This window comes from Ochlerotatus camptorhynchus, unplaced genomic scaffold (genome assembly GCF_037179485.1).
Source record: "Ochlerotatus camptorhynchus isolate MF236.1 unplaced genomic scaffold, CSIRO-AGI_Acam_v1.1 ptg000232l, whole genome shotgun sequence".
Lineage (NCBI taxonomy): Eukaryota > Metazoa > Arthropoda > Insecta > Diptera > Culicidae > Ochlerotatus > Ochlerotatus camptorhynchus.
In genome coordinates this window covers 8,570,555-8,597,497 of record NW_027040722.1, presented here as the reverse complement: position 1 = coordinate 8,597,497, position 26,943 = coordinate 8,570,555, and positions in this window count along the sequence as shown.

The following is a 26,943-nucleotide window of genomic DNA, read 5'->3' as shown; positions in this document are numbered from 1 at the left end:
GTCAGAGCGCCGTGATTGAGGTGAGCTGCTGAAAAAGATGAAAAGTGATTTTTTACAAGTCTTCAAATTACTTCCCTATTGCGGAGACTTGCGCGCCTCCGCGAGCGCTCCTGCACTGATGATGATGTATTTACCATGTTGAACATTTCCAGTTGGTTGGTTGCAAGTTCCTTGGAGCTAACTGTTGTAGTGATTCTTAACTCGGATGCTTGGTGAACTTCATGGATGGTATGATTGTGGTGGCTTGTCTTTACTGGATGCTCATGCAGTGGCTCTTTCCCTGGATTGCTGCAGGTGGCTTGTTGTCCCGTTGATGATAGGAGCAAACAAGGCGAACGTACAAAGGCACGGAGTCGTGCCGGATTCCATGATTTGGCCACAATCAAGGAATCGAACCGGGTATTGGAATTCAGCAAGTGCATCTGAGCAATCGAAGTGAGCGGTTGACGCAAGACGCAGATTTCGTGGATGATTTCGCAGGACGACCAGTGGCCTTCGGCGATCAGCGGCTATGAAGACAAAACATTCCATAAGATTTTTGGATTTTTTTAAAACATAAACACTTAACTGGTATGCGGGAGCCACTCCAGCGCCTTCGATGAGGGAAGGTCTCCTTCTCCCCAAGTGTTGGTGGTGGGTCGTTATCGCTGATGGGCAATATGCAGATTTTAGATATTGCCCGAACGAAACTTCCATCCTTTGTCTTAATGGCTACGACCCTGATGTTTCCGTCTGCTCCCAGGTAGATATGCGATACCCTTCCCAAAAGCCACTTCAGGGGTGGGAGATTATCCTCCTTGATAAGAACCATTGTCTCTACAAACAGGTTGTTCCTCTGCCTGGTCCACTTGGTCCTGTTGTGCTGATCAGACAAGTATTGCATCGACCATCTAAAACAAATGCGTTGAACGAAATCTTGAGCCTGCTGCCACCTAGATAATCGATCTTGAGAAATAACCTGCAGCCACGGTTCTGCAACAGCCGTCAGCGGTCGCTGGATAAGAAAGTGACCTGGAGTCAACACGTTGAGATCGTTTGCTGATCTGTGTGAGTGGCCTGGAGTTCAGACACGCTACGATTTGTGCTAGAACAGTATGTAGTTCATGAGGCGTAATAATCATCAATCCAATGGTCTTCCTCAGGAGCTGCTTCATTGATTTAACTTCAGCCTCCCACAAGCCGCCAAAGTTTTGGGATTTGGCTGGAATGAACTTAAATTCAATTCCGATGTCAGCAGCGCGTGCAGCTATGGATTGCTGGGATTGTTGGTCTTCAAATAGTACGACGAGCTCATTTAACTCCCATTTTACACCCACGAAATTGGAACCGCTATCGCACATGATCAAGATGGGCTTTCCTCACCTAGCCACGAACCTTTTTAATGCAGCCAAAAATCCTTGCGTGGTGAGATCTGGAGACATTTCCATATGTACCGCCTTAGTCACCAAGCAAACGAAGATAGCAGCGTAGTACTTGACGGTGGTCCTTTTCTGAACCGCAATAGTCTACACCGACACGTACAAATGGCGGAGCTGGTGTTACCCGTTAAGCCGGGAGATCAGCCATCAGTTGATCCTGCACGGTTGGTTTGTTCCTGAAGCAGGTTATACATCTATGTACAATCTTCCGAGCAAGACTTCGAGCACTGAGTGGCCAAAACCGTTCGCGAACACTTGCTATCAACAGTTGAGGATCAGCGTGAAGATTTTCGTAGTTGTATCGACGCATGATCATGGATGTTAGCGGATGATCCAAAAACATAGGATGCTTCCGGCTCTGCGAGATTGGTGCACTCTCTAACCGGCCGCCAAATCGGAGTACACCTTCAACCAGCATCGGATTTAATGCATTGATGCGAGAAGTTGGCTTAACATCCCCATTCCTTTCGAGATCTGCGATCTCCTGAGCAAAGCATTCCTGTTGTGATAGTTTCACTAGATGTAACAGAGCGCCTTCTCCTTCCGCAAACGTCAATGGACCCGTCTTCTTGGATATTGATCTACGAGCCTGCAGTACGTTGTACTTGAATCTGAGCAACTATGCTACCAGCTTTTCCACACGATGCAATGTAGAGAGTATCCCAAAGATCTCGTTCGGTTGAATAATTTTGGAAACTGCTGCCACAGTGGATCCTTTCTCTAGAGCCGTCCGATCCAGTTTATCCAGTACAACTTCTTGCGTTTCATTCCACATCTGTTTATCTTTCCTCAACCAATCCGGTCCATGCCACCATAACGCGTTAGCCTGTAGATCAGCAGGTGGAATGCCACGAGATAGTGCATCTGCGGGATTCTCTGTTCCTGCCACATGCCTCAATGTTCCCCTCCTGGTGAGGAGTTGTACCTCCGAAATTCTGTTTGCCACGAACATTTGGTAACGTGATGGGGTTGATGACAGCCAGTACCTTACGATCGTGGAATCGGTGTGAGAGTACGACTGGGTCGATACCTGGATGCTTGCAGATGTCTTTTCGTACAGATGAGCCAGCAATACAGCAGAAGGTAACTACAAGCGGGGCGTCATAAGTTTCTTCCTCTTCTTTTCAAATTTAGCAACCAGCAAATTCGAAGTGATTGTTCCGTCGAAGTGTGTGCATCGGACATATAAACATGCTCCATAGACCTTCATTGATCCGTCACAAAAGCCGTGGAGCTCAACGGCAAGACAATCCTTGCGAAAAGCGATCCATCTCGGAATCTGAAGGGTTTTCTAGGTTTGGTAAGCTGTCTCGAAACTCTGACCATTGAGCTCCGAGTTCATCTTGTAGTGGTTCGTCCCACGAGAATTTCTGTTTCCAGAGAGTTTGGACGAATATTTTGGCAGTGATGATTACAACTCCAATAAGCCCAAGAGGGTCGAAGATCCGCGCAAGATCGGAAATAACGGAACGCTTGCATATTTCCGACGAACTCCATTGCGGCACCTTGAATCGAAAAACGTCTAGGTTCCCAGATCAGCCCTAGTGTTTTTATGGTAGCGCTTGAATCGTCCAGCTCGAAAGAAGTGCGGTCATCCCTGAGTTCCTCGGGTATTTTTTTTCCAAGACAGCTGGACAGATACTGCTCCATTTCCGTAGGTTGAATCCTCCACCTTTCAACAGGTGCTGAATGTCACTGCACAGCTTGATTCCTTCTTGTACGTCGTCAACGTAAAAATCCTTGCTGAGGATTATAGCTGCTTTGGGATATTTGTGTCCATCAAGCTCTGCGAGCCGCTTAAGGCATTTGGTGGCCATTTTTTCAGAATCTGCAACGATGGCGATCCAATGGAAGCTGACTCGAAGGACGATCGCGATGATATCATCTTGGACAGTCGGACCAACCATCAGCGCATTGTTGAGAGAGATTCTGGACGATGTAGGGCATGACGCATCGAACACTACCCGCAACTTGGTAGTTGTGCTGTTGGGCTTGGTGACACAGTGATGTGGAATGAAGTACTATGGCATAGCAGTGTCCTCTTCGTTTTCCACCACCTCCTCCATATGCCCCACACGCAGATATTCGTGAATGAAGTCACTGTACATCTGCTTCAATTCGGCATTACCATCCAGACGACGCTCGAGAGAAAGAAAGCGTTTCAATGCCGTGGACTCTGAATCTCCGAGCTGTTGAATGAGGTAATCCTTCTTTGGAAGCGTTACGATGAACCTTCCAGATGCTTCTCGGACTGTAGTACGGTCAAACAGCTTCTCGCAGGCATATTCCTCTAACGATAGTACGCTGTCCGTTTTACACGACTCCAATTCCCAGAAACGAGTGAGCAGCTCGTCCAAGTTCTCCGTACAAGTGTTGGAAACGTGTGGTCTGAGCACGTTGGACTCGTCAGGAAGATTTCCATAATTTATCCAGCCAAGGGAAGTGTTTTGTACAATAGTTCCATTATCCCCGAGCTTAATTTTCTCGTTGCGCTGCAGGTCAAAGAAAAGTCCTGCTCCAATAATCACATCAACGCTACTAGGGTCGCTGAAAAGTGGATCGGCGTGTACGATATCCTCCGAATGGGCAAATTCAACGTAACTTGTGGAAGTACGTGGAATACTTCCTCCCAGCGAAGGAAGTGATACGAGAGCGAACCCGAGCGAAGATGGATTGGTTGCACTTTTTAGCAGCTTGACCAATACCACTAATAGAAAGTGCTTCGCGTGACCGTTTGAACTTCAAACGTTGTGACGTGTGTTTCGAAATGAAGCAAAACTGATAGCCACTGTCTAGTAATGCTCTAGCTTGCATAGTATTCCCGAAGCGATCTTCAAGGATCACGATTGCGGTTGCGAGTATGACCGATCGTGGTGCCTTGGGTTCATTAGCAGAGAGTACCACATTGTGGCTAGTAGGAATGTCTGTGGTACGTGGTGTTTGACTTTGCGAATTTGGAATAGCTGGTGTGGAGATTGTGGATGGGAGGTTGGGTTGCTGAGGAGTGTTAGGAGCATGATTATTAGCTTGTGAGGTTGTGGGTGTCTGAATCAATTGTGGGATCTATGGGCCCTGTTGGCAACGCTTGTTTGACTGTGGAACTGACACATTTGCAAATTTGCAAATTTCTCATTTATGAGCAGTCAACACCATATTTGTTGAGACTTGACTTCTATGAAAAGAGTCAAAACTTTGTAGAGATATTTTGGGGTAAATTCATAGCATGCAGAACGGGTACACTTGGATTGGACCACGAATTTCTCAGAACTTGTACCATTTTACGTTTCTTCTGATTCTGCCTTGGTCGTGTTTTTGACTTACTTTTGAAGTTCAGTGCTATTGCCAGTGCACAATCCTGAATATGTTCTGGAGGATTCCACGACTAGATTGCCAGTGTCCCGTAGATAACCCCCAATGTTTCCTAAATACTTCCTATTTAATATAACTACGAATTAATATGAATTTGTTCTCGAAGGACTCAACAGCAAAATCCAACGAGGCTTAGTTCGAACCAGACTACGATGGATTCAGCGAATGTTTGTGCAATCGTGTAACTCTAAAATGCATTGAACAATATTGATGAAATTTGCATTCTGCATGCGACATTAAATCGACACAAATTAAACATAACATCCTAGCTACATTACACCGTAATAAAGAGGCACTAAAGTCTAATGAAAACGTTGACGTAGGACTCCTTTCAATGAGACGAGAAACTGGCGCATCCGCATCGTCGTCGGATCAAATGAATCTACAACAGACGACACCGCATCAAGATACTCGGCCACTCTAAAGCCTCTCATCTGGACAAAGTGTCCCGGAATGAGATGGTGCTGCCGACCGTCAAGAGTCGCCCGGTGGGTATGGAGGGCGGACGACATGTTGCGCGCAGGGGAGGAATTCTATGCGAACGGATATGAAAGTTTTCCTATGAAAGGTTTCATTCAACACCAGCGCAACCCCGAGACTGAGGCAGACGGGGGGCTTTTAATAGACTTAAATAGAGAGATCTTAGTGTGTAAGAGTGGACGTGCGAGAGTTGGCGGAACTATGGGAACAGAGCAGAAAGGAAGTAAATGAAGTGAAAGCGTATTTTCGACGAATGGAGCAAGGGGGTTTTTGCAAAGTGTGATTGTGAGAAAGTGAGTGGAGTGTTGGCGTGAAACAAGAAACGAGCTGGAATAAAAGATAATTTTATACCTTACATTCGACAAGTGGCGACAAGGGGATGCTGATGGACGGGGGAAGTTTTTTGCCGCTTCCTGGTAAGTAGGGTTCAGATTTAATTTCCGTCATTTTAAGAACAAAACCTCTCTTTTCTGAACGTTTGAACAAAGAAAGGAATATAAAAAAAAAGGAATTTACCTTTCCATACGTACCGTTAGATAAGAATACTCAATTTGTTGAGCTATTGATAAAAATCTAACACTGCTTCTTGTTTCCAATCCCGTCTTTACGAGTTTCAATTCCGTCCAAACACATTGAAACGTCATTGAATTCCCTACGGCACATGATGAAGGCAGAAGGCTTCTTTTGTTTTCGAGAACAATCGATATATTGACATTATACATACGTTTTACTTTGTTTTATAGCTTTTGAACCATTCCATCGTAACAAACGTATGATTGATTCGTTCACGTCGAAACCATTGATATATTTGATGATTCTGCTCGAAAGGACGAAAATGGGCGCTTATGCCGAAGTAGTGCTCTACCCTACAGAAGTGAAATTACTCTCTTTCAGCAGAAGCGTGAACAGAGATAAAAGAAACCATGAATGGGAGGCAGATAGCAAAGGAAAACTGCATGGCAAGTCGCTTCACCGAGCAAAACAGGTCATGAAGGGGGCATGTAATTTTCTTTGCGCCAACTCGCAGGAAGCGAGACTGGATTCAATTGAAACTAATTAAATTTAATCTTGCCGTATGTTTGCAGCATGTGTTCTACATGAAATGAAGGATAAATTATATGCGAATGGGATGGTTTAGATTAGCAGCCGGGCAAAAATGAAAGCGAGTTCACTATGAAATTTAATATTCATATCCGAAGTCCTCTCTTCTTACAATGACCCAGAACTTGTTGAAGACGGCTGTCATTTGCTATGTCAACTGTCGCATTAATGGCCCTTCGCTCATTTTCCACTTCTATTCAATTTTCATACTGCCGCACTCTAACGGAACTATCTACCTACCATCATCTAAGACCATTATCTAGCTAATAAATTATCACACTAAAGCTTCATGTTAGATAGAATGTCCAACCAACTCTGAAAATCGCAAATCGTAAATCTTTGAAAATATTTTTCTTGGAAACATAGGATCTCAGTAACGACATCTCTCGAGCTTCTCGCAGAAAACAAGCCTGCAAAGTGATCCGATGCCAGCGCTGCGGCGAGTAGTTCGCGGAACTCATAATATTCAAATCAACCGTTAAATGCGTGAACGAAGATACGTTGCGTCTGTTTGTCTGTGGATTTATCATGATGATGATGATTCCAGTGAAATTTCTTATGGCAATCAGAATTCAAGATGAACAGGAAATACTCCAAGAGACCTCAGATAGCCGAGTCAGTATTTCCAAGCCGAAGGTAGCAGGTTCGATTCCCGATGTGGTCTAGGGTAAACGCTCCTATAGTTGCGGTACGTTAGAAGCGTTAGGTTCCTATAGTTGTGTATTGAGTCTCCATGCACAACTATAAGAACCTAACGCTTCTAACGAACCGCAACTATAGGAGCGTTTCCCCTACACGGATAGAAATCTCCTTATACCTTTTGGCAAATATCCATTGCTGATTATTCATAAATTGTATAAGTCAACTAATAAGCAGACGCCTTGCAAAAAGTTAATGAAGATCATGTGTCAAATGAAATGTATAAGCGGTCACACATACCTTTTATGCATTCTACTAGGACCTATGTGGTTTGTCTTATGGAATGTATAAGGCTGATGCTTTGGCAAAAATGTATAAGTGAAACACATGAATTAAATAATTGATTTTCGTTTCGTGTAGAACATATTTCGGGTTGGAAATGTTCTCGCCTTCCCTGGGCATAGACGGGTTTCATTGTGCTTGCCGCACAATATACAAATTCATGCATTGGATAACTGTGAAAGTGCTTCAAAAAACACTGAATTGAGAGCGTCGAAGCCAAGTAGAAAGAGGAGAATATAAAAACAAAAATTTATACCGGATTATTAACACTCCGAACACGGTGTCTCCGATAAAATCTTTAACGGAAAACTGGCAATCTTTGAAAAATCATTGCTCATCAATTTATCAATGAATTTTAAATTTATTGATACAGAATAAGTCTTTAAAGTATGGGATCGCAGTGGGCCGCGCTTGAAAGCTGACGTGTTTTTCTTTTGCTGCGTACTTTTCGTCAGCGAATTAATATTTTTTTTTGCTTTGAATTTGTTAATTTGTGTGCTGATATTCAGTTTCAAGTGTTCATAGAGTTATCATTTAGTGATATATCGTGTTTTTCCTGTGTTGAGGCGCCCAGTTTTCAAGCCAAATTTGATTTAAAAAAAGAGAAGAATATAGCAAGTGAAAGAAAGAAGCAAGAAAAATAGGTCCGCCTTGAGTGATTCGGTTGATCTTGAATTTAACCTCCAAAATCTACGTCGCAGCTTCAGTTCCATTGTTTGGTGTCGGTTTCATTGCCTTCCGGGAGCCCGGTTCTCCGAGTTCGGATGCCACACTTTCGGCGTGTAGTTCTATTGAGAGATTTGTCACCGTGGACGAGTTTTAACCCGGATAATGTGTCCGTCTCGAGTTTTGGTGGTGATTCGGTGGCAGACGTTGCCGTGAATCAGCAAGTTTTACGCTTGCAAAAGAGGCTGCTGGTCTTTTGCCGGTGTCGGAGATTGCGACTAATCTGAAAAATGCCTCGCTGGATACGCCCAAGACTGGACGGGGCGTAACTGGTGGCCGCGAACGGTTCCTGGGGAAAGCACTAGATGCGAACATCCTCCCAGTGGCAGTGCAAAAAAAATGTGTTCGGAACTACGGAACCCATGGATTGAAGTATCAAATCAACATGGTGAAACCAGTCCAAATACTTTTTACAATTAAAAAAAATAAACTAAATACGTGCCAGGATTTGAATTTGAAGCTGGGAGTGTGTGTGTAATACTAATATCCTATTGATAGAGGTAATACATACATGCGGGGCTTATTGTAAGTGAAAGTAACCTCGGAATGGGCGTGACTTTCCAAGCAATATAAAAGAGAGTGAACCAGATGGAATTTCAGATAATAACGATTATGGTTTATAAGGGTGCACTTTTTGGCCAAATAACAACAACAAAAGAAGGCTGGACCATCTCCGATTTGCATGAAACTTTGCATAATTGTTTTCTATGGTCATTTATCTGCATTTGATCAAAAATTCAGTCGTTTTAAATCGCGCAAAAACCTTCGAAATAGCGTAGAAGTTTTAATCTGATTTCCGTCCTACTAAGCACAACCCGCACTTAACCTCTCTTTTCGACTGAATATGAACCCAAAACTGGAGTGTTTCTAGCATAGATGACTTCCACATTTATTTACCTTTCTATACAATCCTTTCTTGACCTGCATTCGGACACGGTCGGAACTGGTAATGCCTTATTTTAGAACACTATGTTTAAACATTGAGGTTGATTGCTAATCCCAAGCTTGGTTCCTTGTGTAATTACAGCTGATCTGACAATAACGGAGTAGCATTCGTGGGTGGTCAATCATGCTCATGCTCAGTGTGAATGATTGACCATAACAAATAATTATTCAAATATATGTTTAACGTCAAATATCTAGTGGAAGATAAAGTGTTTAATATGTTGTACCTTTTGACTATAGTTTAAGGATATTTTGTATAGAGAACAAAAATCCTCGGCTCTGTCAAGTTAATTCGATTGAGCCTTATCAAATACATTAATGAGCAATATTACTTTATGCGTGAAGTTAACGATTTACATAGTTGGAGATAAAATATTACATAATAATATCAGGTACGTTATAGGTTATAGCAAAACGATATAGTCTAGTCACATAGCAGTATTGAGTGAAAACCCAAAACTTGATAACTTCAAAAAAATATATCTCAAAAGCAATATATAAAACACATCGCTGATTTTTTATACGTTGCGTAAAAAAGGAGGCTTTTTGAATAACGGAAGATAAAGTGTTTATTGTGTTGTACCTTTTGACTATAGTTTTAGGATATTTTTAAAGTGAGCAAGAATCCTCGGCTCTGTAAAGTTAATTCGATTGAACCTTGTCAAATAAACTTATGAGCAATATTATAAATAAAGCAGCAAAAAAAGGGGTTATCTTCCATTTAATTCCACTTAATTAATTTTGGTATCCATGACAGATACGTATTTCGACTACAATGTGCAGTCTTCATCAGTATCATTCCCACTAAAGAACTTACCAAAATCTAACCCCCTTAAGTACTCATCTCCTAGGTAAAAAAGTCAAGATCATAGGTATAAAAATTAAACTACAATGTGTTGAAACGGAACCTACCTAACTAATAAAAACCAAAGATTCAAGTATACTAAAGGAGAAAAATCTATAAAACTCTCTAATAAGGAAAATCCCAATCCCATGCGATATCGAGCTTTTATTTGATCAAATCAAATCAAATACGACCAAATCACAAAGTTCTCCAGATTTATTGACACAAAAACGAACCAGGCTTCAAAATTATTCGGATAGACATGGATCTCTCCGGATAATTTAAACTTGAATATTATCCATTATTTTTCTATCCGGAGTACTCCGAGCAGTTTATGTTTAGAATAGGGATGTTTGATATCAAATATGTATCCATCAATATGGGTATTTTTGGAATCGGGGTTATGTATAATGGCTGGAAATTGATATCCAACGCCATTTTGAAATCCATGATAGTAGCTTCAGTTTTCATAAAAGTGGGATATACTGTCAAATACACATCAATATGAGTATTTTTGGAATCGTGGTGATGTCTAGAGGCCGGAAATTGATATCCCACACCATTTCCAAAAACCAATATGGCGGCTTTTAGGTTCCGAAAAAGTTGTATTTTTGGAACCGGGACGACGAGTAGATGCCGAAAATTGATGTCACACGCCTATTTGAAATTCAGGATGGCGACCATACACTTTTTCTAAAACAGGTAGCCACCATCTTGCATTTTTAAAGTGGCGTCGAACATCGATTTTCGGCCTTCACGCGTCGTCCCCGTTCCCATAATACTCATATATCAATCGTTAGAATCAATCAAAAAGAAAGAATTTCCAGTGGAAATGTTTTAAATATTCCTTGAAATTGAAACAAGAGTTATAATTCTCATACACAGATTAAACTTAAACGATTGAGTGTCTGTGTAAAACTTTCTACTACCTGTTGGAAATCAAGTTCTATTACTGCGTCATCAACCATGGCGAAATTTTCCCGAATAATAATAACAAAAAATAGATCCTACGGCAGTCCGTGAAGCAGGTAGAGTAGGTAGATACTGAAATGCAAATAAACAAGAAATTAATTAGCTGTCCATGTGGAAAGACGGTAAAGCCGCTTGACGAACGACGGCTTTTGTGAACTCCGAAGAAAAGAAGGCATGATGGTCTCCTTTGTTTGACAGCGTGTCTCTTTGTAAATTACTCGAAGCGAAATAATATTCCGTACTGACGGTCGACTGAATTTGCTTCATAAAATGATTATTCTACTGGGAAGACAGCTAATAAAACACTTGCCATCGAGAACGGCAACGGCTGATTCTATGTCTGTCGAGTGAGTTAGTGAATCCACTTTCTTTCAACATTTCTAAAGCTTGACACCGGGCAATTATCAGAAATGTTTACTGACTTTTAGATATTCCTATCTAAGCGTGCAGTGTACTATCCAACATTGATTTCCGTTTATATTCCCAATAATATGAGTTAATTAATTGCCGATCAGTACAGTGCACAATTGCGTTTGAAGAGCTTTTCAATTTGATAATGATGATTATTTTATGACTATGACAATAGAGATTGTTGACGTTAAACGTACGCTCGCTACGCCAGCAACAGAGTTTAACAGTGTCACAGCATAACCCGGACCCAAGTCATTTGATTTCACGTATGACATGTTGCGTACGCTACAATGACATCCTGTCATTGGGCTGGTAAACGCAAAATGTTTTCATCAGGAATAAAAATTACACAGCGAAAATGGTTCCTAATGAAAACAAATCACCGACACAATCACATTTTAGCAATCGCTATACGGCTGTGCAAAAATCGGCTTTAATCGATTTCAGAAAATTAATTGCAACTGAAGGATGCATGATTGATTGCGGAAAGCAGACGGAAAAAGAGCAGGTTATAGGTCGCAATTTCCGCACCGGAAAAGGATGATCTGTCAGAACGGGTCGATTGTTGGCTTTGTAGTAGAAAATTGCAGATGAATCGATTATTTTATTCCAACAAATAGTGTGACCAACATTCTGGAGTTTGTTTTGAGGCAGTGTTTGATTTGGTTCAATATCTACTTCCTCTTGGTGGCTTTCTATGTTTTCCAATGAAATTGTGTTCCAGCAATGCAGCTTGAGCATCTCTTGATATAGAGCAGTTCCACGCCGAATTTCTCCAATTTGCATGAAACATTGCATAATTGTTTGTTAAGGGTAATGATTCACAATTTGGCTTAAATTTAAAAATGCCTTAAACATTTTTTTTTCAAAAATTGTAGCACGGAAACGGCACTTCTGATTAAAATCATGTCAATAATAAAGTTGTAGAAAAAATTATGTTTTTGTGGGAAAAATAAAATTTGATTATTTCTAGTATAAATTCCCAAAAAGTGCTCTTCCAATTTTTCATAGTAAAAAAGAGTTGTGATTTCTTTTTTTATGTTTAAAATTACGACCTCATCAAAATTAAAAAAAAATGGAGCAAGAACTTTTGATCAACTTTGAACTTTTTGTTAAAATTGTTTTCATGCAATTTATACTCATAAAACAATGTTTGAATCGTCGAATGTGATGCTTACGCTCAGTTATTTGTGCTGAACGGCGGTAGATGTCACTGGAATCAACGGATCTGGCCACGGTTCCGATTCATTGATCAAGTAGGATGGCACATGCCACCATAGTACATCGTCCTTGTTGTCATCCGGTTGTACCCCACGAGATACACGATCGGCGGTATTTTCTAAAGTTGCCGCCACTGGGATCCTCGGGTGAGTTTCTGGATCACCGGTACTCAATTGGACACGAATATCTTCCAACACGACGGTGTATAGCAATTGACGAATCTAATCAGAACGTGACCGTAGAGTTGAACTTGGTTGTTCTACGGATGGTGTCTTCCCAGGACGGCTGCACAGAGCTCCAACCCTTTTTGCAATGAGCAAATGGCTTTTCCGTCTACTAAGACGGTCCTGCGGATACTGTGTAGATGCACGCTCCATATCCTTTAGAAGAAGCTTCGACAACACAGAGCAACTCGTAGCTCTTTGGGCTCTTTGCGAACACCCATTGAGGGACTCGAAGATCACGGACGATGCTGATTGCCGCTCAGAAGGATATGCACCAAGCTTGCAGAACTTCCGGCAGCTCTTCGTCCCAATTTATATTCTCCTGCCACAATCGCCAAGACAAGACCCAAAGGGTCAAATAACTGTGACATCTCCGATAATACTATGCGTTTGGGATTCAGGAACCTTGAAACCGAATTTTTTCCCCTTTTGGAAACTATAGCACTGCTCATAAATGAAAAATTCGCTAATGTGCCTGAAACACAAAATCGAGAAAAATGTAACTTTAACATTTTTGTTGGTTGAATAAGGTTTACGAATAAAATTAACTTTTCAAATGTTCATAACTATATTTTCCTATGCCGGAAACATACCGTTTAATAAAAATGACGAAAAATTTAGCCAATTTCATTAACTGTTTATTTTTTATTTGTCAAACGGTCATCAACGCAACGATCAAGACGTGTTTCTCATAGTGGTCTGAAATAATTAGAAAGTAAACCCTCGATTGTAGCATTATGATTATATTTTGACGTAGGACTACGTCTGTGATTTCTATATGGGGGTAAACTTTGTGAAAAACAAAAATGGAATATGTGACAAAATTATGAAAGATTTTGAACGTTGATAACTCAGCTGCCCCTGGACCAATTTCAATATTTTTATCACCAATCGATCAGAAATATTTTTCGGCATCTGTTAAAATTAAGACTTCATCATTGAAACAGTCACTATTAAAAATTGCACAAATGTGCAACTTTTGCTATGATAATTAAAATTATCACCGACTGCCTGCGAAAAGTGATTTCCCTAACACAGTTTTCAAAGTTGAATTACATCGGGTCTCACCAAACGGTGTTTATTCAATCACCGTGTGGTGAGTGGTGGTGTTCTCCAGTACACAATGAAAGGTTCCCCGCAAGCAGCTATCTATCAAGGCTCCCCACAACCGCTGATCGAATTCAGTTCCAATCACCGTGTGTGGTGGTGTCCGGTCGTCAGCATCATCATCAGCAGCAGCAGCAGCAGTGCTTTTGGTGCGTGGCGTTGAACATTGTTCTCCAGTATACAACGAAAGGCTGCCTGCAAGCAGTGAGCTACAGCCCACATGAGCATCCATAGAAGGAGGAAGAAGCCGCACCGCTATTGATCGGAATGAGTAGCTCTTCGTGGGTCGCTGTGGGCCATCTATGCCAAGCGCGTCATCCGCATTCCAAACAACACACAGCTCACCAGTGTTTAACACCCTAATAGCTCAGGATTGCACAAATATCACGACAAAACGGTCCATTTCAGGACCACCATAAATTTGTGAAAGAGTATTTCTTGGACATTCGTCACGGTCATCAATCGAATGTCAGTTCCCATATCAAGATAGAGCTTTTGTAGACAATGACTTCTTTCCATGACGTCTTGAAAGTCAAGGCTCGTCCACGCAAATCAACAACACCACCAGGCAGGGTAAGACTTCCTCTATCCGACGGTAATGTTGGTTTTGCGTGGGCGTGCTTTGAATTCCTAAAAATCATCGAGAGAAGTCATTGTTTACAAAATCTTTTACTCCTAATTTCAGCGCTATCTAGATATATTTAAATCTAACATACAACATTGGGGGTGCAATTTCAAAAATCAAAGTCGGTCGAGGCATGAAAGTGGTTTGATTTTGATCCAGAGATGATGTATTTTAATTCTTAATACGCCAATCGATAGGAATTTTTCGTACGAATCTGTTAAAATTCAGACCTCATCATTTTTCAAAATGTCACTATTGAAAATTGCACGAATGTGCCACTGTTGGCCTGATAATTGAAATTATCACCGATTACCTGCAAAAAGCGATTTCCCTAACACAGTTTTCAAAGTTGAATTTGAACCGGTCTCACCAAACGGTGTTTATTCAATCACCTAGGAATGGGCGATCTTCAGAGAAACGATCGATCTACTGATTAAATCGGTACCAAAGAATCGATCTTTTGATTTTTATTTTAATACGCTTGTTTACGTTGGTATCTCAAGAGAGCATTTTCTTTATAATGTTCAATTAAATTTTGTCGTGATGGTAAGGAGCAAAGAGCACAGGACGGAAGTAGAACAAACCTTCAAATTTTGCTCAGGGCTGATAGCGGGTCACTTTTTAGTGACTTTGTCACTTTTTTGAAGGTGGTCACTAAAAAGTCTCTATTTTCGACAAAAAGTCACTAAAGTCACTTTTTTCGCCATTCCCGCTTGAATTGCAATGTAAAGTTCGTTAAAAAAATTAATACAGTGCTTCAGTATACTTAGTTCTTAGTTGGAAGTTCATCAAACTAACGGACGAAAAAGTACGCAGAAGAAACCAAGACGCTACATAATCAAAGCACACTTTTATTTGCGATTTCGCACCTTTGAGGAGTCCAGCTTCAGCTGTAAAATTAAATGATCAGGGTGACCGGGAAATCGAGATAACCGGAAAATGCCGGAAATTTGAAGTCATCGGGATAAACTCGTGAGCTTCAATGCCAAATTGAAAAAAAAATGTGCTTCATCCTCTCTTTAAAAAATCTCAAGACTAGTTTTCCAGGATACAGAAATTACAAAAACAAAGCAGTTTTGAACAGATATTAGAATAGATTCTAGAGATATCTAATACCAAGGTACTTCGAACAGAAAGTTCTAGGGAGTTTTGGGATGAACTATACGAACTATCAGCTCCAAGTCAATTGTGTGAAATCAGTGTTTTTTTAAGTAGCCCTGTGAACAATTTCTTGGGGACAACTTGGACTACGAACTACTTGAAAAGCATTTCTCGATAAAATGAAAGAGAACTCCATGTGAATTTTCAGTAGATCTCAAAGGAGAACTCCAAGACAATTCAGATAAAAAATTATGAGAACTCAGAGGTGAACAGCATGGGAATTTTTAAGGAGGTGAATTCTTTAAAAAAGTTTATAATTTAAAGAGAATCTAAAGACGAATTTCATGATTTTTTAGTGTTCTGCAGAGAATTTCTGCACTGTTATTAGGAAAATTCAAGGCACTCACAGAGATAGACTCGAATTTATTTTATAAGCATTCTGTAAAGAACTCCATAAGGGGATTTTTTTTTTGAAAGAAATACTTGCACTTAAATATAATCCTGTTAAGCTCTGTAAAGCTTCTCTGGAACTTTAAATACGGCAAGTTGGAATTTAAATTGTTTTCCTTTGGTTTGTTTTTTCCGTCGATTTTGTTTTCCGTGCTGAGCACCAATGCTACCGACGTGCCAGGAAGGCAGCTCCCACACCTGGACCCTACCTATCGACCCATCAACTCATGAACCGGGTACCAACGGCTTTACTTCCCATCCGAAGGAAGGCGTGATCAGAGATGTTATGCCTCAGAACATCCCGGCGGCGCCGACTGGGATTGAACCCAGGCCTGCTGGGGTGAGAGGTAATCACGCTTACCACTTCACCACCGGCGCCGTTTATTTAAATTGTTACCCATAACTGAACAGTCTCATATTGTCATGTAAAATATTTATTTCGTTACAATAAATATAAGAACCTTATTGTAACTAAAACCAAACACTTCATCAATAAGTAGCTTTTGGTTTTATAGATAGTTACCTTACTGATTGGTTTAAGTTAAATATGAATGCAGATCTCTAAGATTTCACCAAATTCATGTACCTGTTGAGTTAAAATTTTTATTCTTGTCCATGTCCACAAAATTTAACCCTTGGATCATTTTTGTCAATGTCCTAGAACTCTAGTTTTGTAGGTAATTCTGAGTAGAATTCCAATACAACCATGGAAAGATTCAATACAAATTTTAATGAAAATTCATAACAGCTTTTGACGTTAATTCTTAAGAAATTATGAGGAAATTTGAACGACAAGGAGGATTACACCATGATCATTCTGAGGAGAACTTCAAGATAATACGAAAGAGAAATCTAAGGACATTCTGAGGATAATTTAAAGAAGATTCTGGGACAAAAGAATCCGGAGCATATTTTCATGTGAGTTTTCGGAGAATTCATAGAGGATTGCAATTAAATATGAGCATAATTCCTATCGAACCTTAAATTAATTAGGTTAAAAATTCCAAAAATTGACCAATTTTGCGGAGAAATCTATGGAGAACTGCAAGTTATTGTTTAGGTGAGAATGTCATAGTTGTGAGTTGAATTCTAAGGGAAGGGGCAATATTCAACGGTAATTCCAAAATATATTCAATGAGAATAATTCCAACGGATATATTAGGAATGTCCTTAGAAAATTCTGAGCTAAATTTCAAGTGGATTTTGAGGAGTATTCTAAGGATATTTCAATTTTTTTTTTCAGATAATTCAAAGGAGAATCCCAGCAGCATTTCGACGATTTTTCGGGATTTCCTAGCAGAACTAAAAACATATTCCTACGATGATTCCATGGGAATTTCAGGATAATATTAAGTAAATTCTGAGGTGAACTCCAGGTGAATTTTCAGGAGAATTCTTCAGGCAATTCCTAGCAGGAATTAAATGTAATGAGATTTTTTTTTTTTTCCTTGGATTTGTTTTCCGTCGATCTTGTTTTCCGTGCTGAGCACCAATGCTACCGACACCAGGAAGGCAGCTCCCACACCTGGACCCTACCTATCGACCCATCAACTCATGAACCGGGGACCAACGGCTTTACTTCCCTTCCGAAGGAAGGCGTGATCAGAGATGTTATGCCTCAGAACATTCCGGCGGCGCCGACTGGGATTAAACCCAGGCCTGCTGGGGTGAGAGGCAATCACGCTTACCACTACACCACCGGCGCCGCTGTAATGAGAATTGCAAGTGAATTAAAATAGTTTTCTAAAGATTGTAATATTTGGCTTGGCATACACAGTTTTAGTCACGAACTGCTCATTTGCTAATAACTTTGCACACAGTTGACAAAACAAAGTTCTTCTTGCATCATCTTCTTCAAAACATCTTCTTCATAGAAAGAATAAAGTTTAAGCTTGTAGTAACTACGTACGAAAAAGTAGATTTTAATTTTAGCAATAAACTGTATTTGTTTTTGCGTTGCAAAAATCAAGTGAGAAATGCTCGCTGGACATCTCGGACTTTAGGTCTAAAAATTCATTGGTGTTGATTCAAATGTTAAGATTTACCTGCTCTTTGCATATCTGTAGTAAGCTATGATCCTAATCTATCAACTACTTAAAAGAAAAACAAATTTCAACAACTGAGTGAAAATTTATTAACAAATGAGCAGTTGGTGTGTGCAACTGTGCATGCCAAGCATGCTAGTCAATAATACCTATCAGAATTTCTATCTCAATTTAAAATATTCCCATTATACATTTGGATTGTATTTTTGAAAAATGCGTGAAATTAGGATCAAAGGTTAATGAAACTAAGGTACTTTATAGAAACATTCGGAACCCTGGAAAACTCATGGAATTTTATTAAGAAAAATTAGTAGGCAATAAGCTATAATAATTATCAACAATATAAAAAATCGTTGGGAATCTGGAATTCTTTACCATCGTTTTTTTTTTTTTTAATTTCCCACTATATAGTACAGTATTTTTTACGTTTAAACTTTATGACACTTTCCATCCCACGGTCGCACGTGGGATCTATAGGTTTTTGGTCCGTCTTACGATTATCATTACAGCTTAAATTAGTCAGCATTGATTCAAGTTTCTCTTGTATTTAGCATACCTCATGTATATATTTATCTCACAAATTTCTAGAAGGTTATCAAAAAAAATCACTTCGGAACTTATAAATTGAGCTTGATAACTTCAAAATTGTCTTAGTCCTATGATTTGTAAATTTCCCGCATCTTGCAGTTCTTTTTGTAGAATAATTTTTGTAATATCTTATTGTTAGACCATACCCCAATTAAAGATTAAAGAGATAAATAATCTGAAATAAATTAAAACTAAATCCAAAATATAACAAATTGCCACAAAGTACAAGCTTCAAAATAATCGAAGAATATTAACAAATCTCCAAAGACAAGATTAAGAGATCTTAAACCAAATGGTTCATTCAGGTACTTGTTTTCCTTTCTTTAGTCTGGCACCTCTCAAATTAAAATGTAATGAAAACTTTCTTATTATACTTAAAATTTTAAGATTGTTTGTCAGTCTGTCAATTGTCAAATGATCCAAACAAAATCTCGTCAGGGATCTTGCGAATTGAAGTTCAAGGATTTTATAAATTCCAGGGATCTTTCATAAACAATTCCGATCACTCGATATTTTACTCATCATGTATTATTCTATTTTTTACGAGTTTAAAACAGTTTATACGCTTAAAGGTTGAACACGAAAAAATTCGGACGCATGAAAAACGTTGCCATAAAGGCATTTTTTTTAGATTTTCTTAATCAAGCTAAGAACAGAGCTCGTACAAAAGATGATGGGCCTTGTACAAAGAAAAGTTTGAGAAATGGCCTATGGTAAGAAGGAAGACTGAAACAATGATCTGACAATAAGCATAATACCGAAGACAACATATGAAGAAGACTGGGAACTCTTCCATTTTCTCATACGACCACTATGAGACTGACACAATCGCGTCATCTGCCGTGCAAAGGTAAATGCTTCGAACGATTTTGATAGCAAAGATTATAACCTCAGAAATAAGGTTTGTGTATTTGCTCATTTCCTATGCTCGAGCGCAGCGCTGTTGTATCTGTCGCTTGGATTCTGAAAGAGTTGCCAGTCTTCTTGTTGATGTTTGAAATTTTAAAACCATCATCACTGTCATAGTTCTTCTTCTATTCTCCACGAGTGAAAACTTTGATGATGCTTTTATTTTGCAAATGGAGCATTTTATTTAAATCTGGTTGATGCTATGTTAGTAGAAAACTTAAGGACTACTCAATAGACAAATAATACAGAAAAATTAATTTCTTTTCAGATTTTTAGGTGTACACATAGATTTGAGCTTTTCTACCACTGTAGCAGCAACCAGATTTAAATAAAATGTTCCATTTGCAAAATAAAAGCATTTTAAGATTGCATTCGTATACTTCCCCGTGGAAAATTTTGAAACCATCATCACTGTTATAGTTCTTCTATTCCCCACGAGTGCCAACTTTGATTTGCCAATAGAGAGAACAATTCACAAACTACTCGATAAACACGAAAAAGTAGAAGAAAATATCACTTCGAATCATCAAAAACGTTTCTTCTTACATGACGTATTTCCAACATTCAACTCTCTGATGCATCTGGTTGTTATGCCTTGCACCAGAACTATGAATTATATTGTTCCAAACGTTCCAAACGCCAAACGTACTGATTCTGTAGTTTCTAGTCATGCCCGATTCATTTGAAATGCATCAGATTGATATATCACGTGTAAACAACGAACAAAAAGAAGACAAAAAAATCTCCGGGCGTAATTGGCAAATCAAAGTTGGCACTTGTGGAGAATAGACGAACTATGAAAGTGATGATGGTTTCAAAATTTTCCACGGAGAGGTATACCAAAGATGAATACTTAGATGAAACTGTCGGAAGAAAAACTTTCAATTTTAGTGTCCTCTTTCACGGTCCCTTTCAACCAATGAATACCCCCACTATGCAAGGTAATTCAGTGTTTTAGCTGCCCCCTCGGCAGAGATGAAATTTTGCGCGCTTTTTTATCAAAACAATCACACCAAAATCAGAGATGTCCCATTTTTTAATTACTCGATTAACAACTAATCGAATATTTTTTGTTCGCTGTCCTGTCATTTTTCCACCAATTAGAGTGCAAAACTTGTTTGAAACGATCGGTAATGATCCTCTGAAGAAGTTAATGCTTATATCGGCATGATATAACCGATTACAAATATTATACTGTTCGGTTCGTTAATCGATTAATCGATTATTCGAATGAAAATCGGCCATCACTAGATGAATGTGAAACGTCATTTCAAATATAAGGACCGTACATAAATAATGAAACAATTTGAAAGGGACCGGGGCTAATCACAAATTACGTCCCCACGGTAACTGAAATAAACACGAGTGTTCACCGGTTGGGTATACGAGTGCAATCTTAAAATGCTTTGATTTTGCAAATTGAGCATTTTATTTAAATCTAGTTAGTACTAAGTTAGTAGAAAACTGGAGGACTACTCAATAGACATATAATATATATTTTTTTTTTCAGATTTTTAGGTGCATACATACATTTCAGCTTTTCTACAACTGTAGCAGCAACCAGATTTGAATAAAATGCTTCATTTGCAAAATATAAGCAAATCATACCTACAAATGTAAAGTTGTTTACATTGAACCATGGAAAATAAAACGCATTTTAAACCCCCAACAAGATTTTCGTGTCCGGATTTTTTCGTGATCTACCTTTATACTGTCGCTTTCCCAAGTCGATCTTATGGCTCATTCAGCCTTGTCCGACCCAGTAGAATGAATAACAACTCCTGTTGTAGAAGAATTATGCTTTTTTTCAGTAAATCAAAAATTAGGTCAGGGTATCTACATCATTTAATATTTTAAAACGCTACCTCATTTCGGAAATATTTCTAATAATTTGGCAATGTCTTATTATTAGGTAACTAAGCAAACACGGAGCACTTTCGTGATGCAAGCTCGCAGATCGCATAGAGATCATCATATTTCATATCTAAAAAGCGTTACGTGTTAGAGAATAGATTTATTCTAGGCTTTAATTCAGGAGACCATAAGAATATCAAATATGGTAAAATATCGCTGTTATTGAACGTCGTTGTAGCCAGCCCGGGCGATCCGTCTCTAAAAACGTGTGGCTTGAGCGCCACTCCACAAGGGAGACCACACGCCCAATGTAAATTTGCCCGGTTGAGACTCTCCTAAGGGCGAGTCCATTAAATTTCCTAGAAAGGATTTACTGATCAGGCAAGCCGGCTTTCAACTAAACGTCCAAAACGGGAAAACACTATTATCCCCATGAAACCACAAACACGATAGTCACTCAGAGAGTCGGTGAGAGCTCACCCATACATAAAAACCTCTACAAAAGAGAATTTATCATCATCGGCAGTCTCGTCACTTGCCACTAGACGTCGCCCCGATCTGGAAGTGGACTACTCTCCCGAACATTCAAACTCTCAACATGAGGACGGGACACGCAAACTACAACGGAGAACGCGAAGTAATGTCGAATACATTCAATTAATTAAAGCTAGGGAGATGGACATTTTACGAAAACATTTATTATCACGGAACTATTCAGGCGGTATATTTAGTGCATAACATTACTTATCCTACGTATATTTCTTTACATGTTCCAATCGATTTCGGTTTACTTGTGTGTGTTCGCTCCTATCTCCTATGTGTGTGCGATTTCTCTCTCCCTAACTAATGTGCTCATGTGCTCTACTTAATCATGTGTGTGACGTCACTTTATCGGCAACTCAGCTCCAAACGAGTCTGCGCTCCTGGTGACAACGACGTTGGCCTTGAAAAACGTTACTTTTCAAAGGCGGGAATGCCACATCACGAGTTCCGGAAAAGCGTGTCACGGAAACTCGGCGCTACTCGCTCATCAGTCTTAGACTGGCAAAAAATCACTACGTGGCGCCCTCGCCGGACGCCACACTCCAAAAATAGAAAAGGCTTGACTCACCAGATGATGTTGATTTACGTGATGGTCACAGTCGATGACCTATCGACGGGTTCGACGCACTCTTTAAGGATCGTCGATGGTGATCCGATGAATGGAGGTGCTTCGCTGACAATGGCGTTTCACACGTCGATGCGATGGCGGTTACTCTGCCGTGCCGGTAGGTTGACGAACCGGCGGGTGGACCGTGTCCACGTGGAGATCCCCTGAGTCTCCTCGGACCGATTACGTAACGGATCCGTCCGCTTCCGACCGGTTGGCGATTGCCGGGAAATTCCGTCCGTTGGGGAGAAGTTGTTGCGTTTGGGCACGGTGAATTGCTGCGAACGATTTAACACGACTACACCAGAACAGTGAGCACAAGCACGAGTACGGACATGGACAGCACATATTGAGCACATCAAAAATTACCTGTAGATTTCTCTAGCCTTTCTCCTCATCGCACACAATTTTCTACACGCACACTTATTCTACTAGCTAAAGGAACGAACAAAAATCTTTAATTAATTTTAAACACTAGACATCACTTTAAATTACATACTTTAACTAGGAAAAACGACCACGAACAAACGCGCACACTTCAAGAACGTTGGGAAGTCACGGACGAAATGATCGAGACCGTGAATCCTCAGATAAAGGATAGTAAAACTCGGACGAACCGGAAGTCCATCATTTCCCGAAACCCTTCGTGTCTTATCGTGAATCTAAAAACACGAAAGATAACTTGGCTCGTTTAATTGCGTGACTGTCCCTTTCCTACCTTATCCATAAATTAAATGGACCCGTCTTAGGAAAGATTTCAGCAAAAATGCGTGTGTCTTCCTACTGCCTACCCTAAGGAATTTAATTCAAACAATTTAACCTTATCAAATTATGTACAAATTTATACAAAATTACATCGTGTTGCACAGTGTTTTTGGTTATTAATTTAGTTGTGCAAGAGCTTGCAATATAAGCTGTTGACGAATGCGTACATATAAGAATTGGATGGCTGACAAATCAATTTGCATTATTCTATTTCTGAAAGTTGTCTGATAATGTTTAAGTCAATTTTTAAAATAATTTTAGTCACTAATTCACTATTTTTATTACTTAACACTGCTATCAACCCTGTGTTGCTGTATTCGTAAATATCGGAAACGGAAATAGTGACGTCATTGTAGGGAGCGAAGTTGATGTTGCCGTTATGTTCGTTAAATTTACTACGCAGTCTATGGTGAGGGTAAATCGTGTTTTAGATGTAAATACATTTAAAAAAATAAAACCTATTTTTTTAAGATCGAAAAGATCGAAAGAAGAGATCGATTTTTTCGATCTCTTCGTGGGCAAAGAATCGATCCAAAATCGTCCGATCCTACAATCACCACGTGGTCAGTACGCAACGAAAGGCTTCCTGCAAGCAGCGAGCTACAGCCCACATAAGCATCCATAGAAGGAGGAAGAAGCCGCACCGCTATTGATCGGAATCAGTAGCTCTTCGTGAGTCGCTGTGGTTAAGCGCGTCATATTAAAGAGTTTAAACAGAGAGAACCCCGCTCAAATTCGTGCTGCAATTAACAAATAAGATTTATTATATAAGACTACGTAGCCCTACGTCACCATTGTGTGCAACCCCATAGGGCTGTCCCTTGTAGTTTTTTGAATGTAAGCAACAAAAAAAAATATTTTAGAGTTTGTGTTTGACACATAAATCTTGCCAATTTCGGTTCATGAAAACCACAACAAGCGCTTTTATCCTTATATCACCTCTCACTACGATGTTCCAAAATAACATTTTGTCTTGAAACCCGGGAGCTCACCCTCCAAACGACAGCTTAGGGTGTCATAGTTATGCTACAATGGCTCACATCAAAATGTTACAGAGTAGTGCCGATAATGAAAATCAAAATTTCAGACACACCAACCTGTTCGGCTGATAATCAATGTCGCCTTGTCGGGTCCCAACCTAATGGCTACGAACTAAGTACCTTATCGTCAGAAACATCCACATTCAATCCGGGCAGCATGCGACAGTGTTCTGTGGAATGCAGTGTGTCCTCACTAGCGGACGACGACGCCATCATCAGCAAATCCTACTGCAGAAGTTAAGCCAGATGACAGTTCCATGTCAGAAGTTGTTCCCATCCCAGAAGCCTCTGTATCATTAGACTACGAGCCGTCCAAACGGCGGCGCCTACGTCGGAACATACAAAAGCGCAATGCTTCGAAAGCGCTGCAGATGCGGTGGATTTTTTGCTTCCCTAACCTTTCCGTGCCACCGTAGAGCCAGAGTCCAGTTCAGGGCGTTTTAGGCTGTGTCGAAGTTGATGTTTGGATTGGTGTTGGATGGTTCACTGCTTGTTTACTTCAATTCATGCAGAATTTATGGCAAGTGCTTCCCGGTACGGTAGAGCTGGCCCGTACTCGAAAGTCGTGATTTACGTGCCGCAGGCGATTATAACCGGAAAGAAGCTTGACGAATTGGAACGGAAAAGCTGAGTGAATACTGATATGGAGTGGCCGTTTTTAGAACAGCGAAGAATAAAAAACCCACTGCTCAGGAGAGCACTTCGCAGCTCTTCCGGACGAGCTGAGCTGAGTTATTTTCGATGAAAAGAAAACGAGATTAGTTTGGAGAGCTATAGGGGAAATATGGCCTCTGACCTCGGTGATTCATCAAAGTTTGCTCGAGGGCTACGAAATTTTTCCGGAGACCACAGACATCAAGAGGGAAAACTAATCTCCTGAATGTGCACCTCCGAAGAAGGTAATCATATTTTGGTCCCAGTTTGTCGTCGCATTTTTCATACGGAATGTGTCCACCGCCGTTCGTTCATCCGATTAGGGTGGTGCACCTCGCTCACCCGACGAGAACATTTCTGGCGATTTATTTTTTTCCTCCATGCATCGTTGACTCATCCATTTTCAGCCTCCAACCAACCAGCCTGCCCTGGAGATGTGAATGTAGGTGGCTGAAAGCGAAAATTATACGCTTTGGTGCAAACTCATCACCCGCCTCACAACGCCCTGCACTGGGCCTCACGGGAGCCACAGGATAGCACAAATAGAGCCGAACAGGACGGAAGCCGAAGTGGAAAAATCAAATTTGCATATGCCCATCAACATTGATGTTTTCGCCAGCATGCATCCTTACTGGTTTTTTTTTTGAGCTGACCTGGTTGTATCATCGAGCATTCGAGCTATGTTCCAGTCAGCGCTCCACGTTTTTCAGTACACGTCAGGCACATTTATACAACTTGATATGTAAGTGAGGAAAAATGCTGCCTCCATTTGGGAAAATAAATCTCACTCTAGTGGAGTAGAAGCTGCTGCTCAGGATCAGCGCATCTAGCGAGATTTGAGTTTTTTTTTTGTTTCTTTCTGAAGGAGCGATAGACAATAGGTACATTGGAACAAATGGTACTGCATTCTGGGAATGGAATATTTTTTGATTTGTTACGAACGAGGTACAGTTTTTTAGAGATACAGCATAATTACTGCTGGCATGCTCCTTAAGGTGCCGCCATACGGCGCATGATAATTATATGATAGTTCTCTATCACATAGCCGATTCAGATTTCTATATCATAGTTCTATGAGATTTGGGAAACCATTTTCAAAAAATATGAGCTATATCTTAGTAGTAGCTAGGTAGTAGAAAATTATGACGTAGTGCTATAAAATTGAATTTTCTAGTGTACACACGATTGAGTTTTTTTTTTTTTTTTGAACCGGTGCGCAGCATAAAAAAAATAATTGCAGGAAAGCAAAAAATGGGTACTTCCGATAGCTTTAGACAAAAAAAGAAAATAATTCTAGCGTACCTCATCTTGAAGAGGCGAATTAAGCGGAGAAGTCGTACAATCTGGACAACATCGTGGATTGCTCGGCGTGAAGGCTTCGGAATCGAGATTAATCTTCTGAAGGAGTTGGGCGATGAAGATTAGAATACTATCGTTATTACCAAGCAGGATACCAAAAACGCGATTGGCATTGACTCTGAGATACTTGGCAACAGATAAAAGAAGTGCTTTCCAACTAACCAAAAATTTAAAATTTGAGAATTATGTTTGCAGGAAAGCAAAAAAGTAGAAGGGTCTGTGCCTCGGGGCACGAACGGAAGCTTGACGTAGGACCGCTAGTGGACGGAACAAATGTGAACATTTCGTTCTTTTAATTGATCAATCATCAATTATCTTAACTTAACTTTCTGTTTTTTATTTGTAAGCGTATCAAATTTGTATAGTATGTATTTTAAAGAGAAAGTTGATGAAGAGAATTCAAGGGACTGTCAACATGAGTATTTTCGATTCATCTACCCGACTTTAAAAGGTGTATTCTGATTTTTTTGTTATTTATGATTTTTTAAGTCTTGTGCATTTTGGTATTAAACAGTATTCAATTAACCCCTCACAGGATTTCCTTCTGAATTAGATGAATGGGATGGGGCGCGGAAAGTATCGTTTGTGCAGAATATGTAAAAAA